Source organism: Conger conger, chromosome 7, assembly GCF_963514075.1.
Source record: "Conger conger chromosome 7, fConCon1.1, whole genome shotgun sequence".
NCBI classification, from domain to species: Eukaryota; Metazoa; Chordata; class Actinopteri; order Anguilliformes; family Congridae; genus Conger; species Conger conger.
The window spans coordinates 61,991,476-61,993,975 of record NC_083766.1 but is presented as its reverse complement, the minus strand read 5'-3'; the positions used below and the strand labels follow the sequence as shown (position 1 = coordinate 61,993,975).

At 44.8% G+C, this 2,500-nt stretch overlaps 1 pseudogene; it reads left to right on the top strand.

The window, feature by feature from the left end:
• LOC133133586 (nectin-3-like protein) overlaps positions 1–2,500 on the top strand; it is a 28,013-nt pseudogene that overhangs the window by 20,523 nt on the left and 4,990 nt on the right.

Genomic DNA, 2,500 nt, shown 5'->3' with positions numbered 1-2,500 from the left:
CGCACCTCACTGGGCCCGACTGCCGTCCTGCGGAGGACTTACAGACGTTTAGAGCTGTGCCCCTGTCCAAATACTTACGCACCTCACCGTAAGTCAGGTGCGTAGCGGCGGCCTGTAGCGTAGTGGTTAAGGTAAAGGACTGGGACACGCAAGGTCGGTGGTTCTAATCCCGGTGTAGCCACAATAAGATCCGCACAGCCGTTAGGCCCTTGAGCAAGGCCCTTAACCCTGCGTGCTCTAGGGGAGGATTGTCTCCTGCTTCGTCTAATCAACTGTACGTCGCTCTGGATAAGAGCGTCTGCCAAATACCAATAATGTAATGTAATGTAATGTATCGTATGCCCATATGCAGATTAACCTACACAGTTTACATTCACACTGTTTAAGTATAGTTTACATGATTGACCAATAAGTTACATCTGCAAATCTCACTACGTAGTTTCCCTCCTCTCTGGTTGAAGGAGTAACCTGGTGGTTTGTTTTCTTTAAGCAACAACAAAACAAAATGTACATAGTTTTTTGCAGTCATTTAAATGCATTTTAAAACTTATTTTTCTTAACCTAAATTTCCCACTGTAAAAATTCACCCAAACTGTCCGGACGTGGTAATGAGAACTGTCAATTAGCTATGATTGACAGACCGATATCAACTATCGATAGTTAAGGTAAGGACACTGACTTTTGCTTGCTAGCCGGCCAAGTTAAAATACTAGCACAACTCTAATGTCTTTATGAAACTAGCTAGCTAACGTTATCGATAACTTCGCCTTAGGAAAGCAAACAAGCTAGCTAGCTTACGTTAGCTAGCTAGTTAAATATAACCAGAAATAGTCTAATAGTCCTTAAAAGTCACTCTAGTTTCAGTGAACCTAATGTTAGCTAGATATTTGCATTGTCTTGCCTGGAGGCCAGCAGCACAAACTATGGGTCACGAGGTACAGGGGATTTACTGGGGAGTGGTTATCCTTGTGTGACGCACTACGAGGAGAACATTCTCAACCGGTTGAAAATAGGTCAATTTAAAAAGCTTACTTCTCCAAAACTAAAGAACGGACCCCTCTCTCTCTCCCTCCCTTCCTCCTTCCCTTCCTCTCCCTCTCTCTCTCCTTCCCTCCCCTCTCCCTCTCTCTCTCCTTCCCTCTCTCTCTCCCCCTCCCTTTCCCTTCCTCTCCCTCTCTCTCCCTCTCCCTCTCCCTCTCCCTCCCTCTCTCTCTCCCTCCCTCTCTCTCTCTCTCTCTCTCTCTCTCTCTCTCTCCATCTCATAGAACACAGAAGGGCATTTCAGCTCAATAATTAATTCAGCTTCTTTTTCCTTTCCCTGTGACGCACATTCCTCACTCCTTTAATGAAGAGGTTTTTATTTATTTATTTATATAAATGCATAAAATATTGATCAAAGCCCTATCTGCTGTGAGAGAGGGAGAGGGAGAGGGAGAGAGAACGTTTTGCTGATGAAGTGATGGTCAGTCATGACTTCTGACTCATAGGACGACTCAAAGGACACCACATCACCACATACGACTCTCACGTAGGTGGCGATTCAGCCAAATGAAGGTTCCAGAGGGGAAATTCTCTGGTGGTGCAGCCGTTAACTTTTCTAAAAAGCAGAAGGAAGCCAGTCTAATGAAGGCACTTCCCATCCTGGATACTTAAATGCTGACCAGAGTTGAGGTTGTATCCTATGAGATTTGAGCTGTCGTATCTTATGAGATTTGAGCTGTGTCGTATCTTATGAGATTTGAGCTGTGTCGTATCTTATGAGATTTGAGCTGTGCAGTATCTTAGGGTATTTGAGCTGTGTCATATCTAAAGAGATCTGAGCTGTCATATCTTATGAGATTTGAGCTGTTTCATGTCTTATGAGAATTCAGCTGTCAGGAGATTTGAGCAGTGTCATATTTTGTGAGATTTGACCTATGTCATATATTATTTGATTTAAGCTGTGTCATGTCATGTCAGTTTTGAACAGTGTGGTACATTAGGTTAGAGTTGTATCATACAGTCCCTATTGGTAAATCTCTGGTCTCTGATTGTTGCAGCGGCCCCAGACATCGTGCTGGAGGGGTACCATGGCAACTGGTTTGTGGGTCAGGAAAATGCACAGCTCCAGTGTCGAGCGAAGCAAACCCCCCACCCCGACACTTCACCTGGACCAGGTAATACACACACACACACACACACACACACACACACACAACCACACATTCATACACATACACACACACACACACACACACAACCACACATTCATACACACACACACACACACACACACTCACTCACTCACTCACACACTCATACACACGCACGCGCACACACACACACACACACACACACAGACCCCACACATACACACACTCATGCACACGCACACACACGCACACACATTCATACACACACAGATACACACACTCATGCACACATGCATACACACATACACACACCTATACAGACACACACACACACACAGAGACACAGATATACACACACTCATACGCAC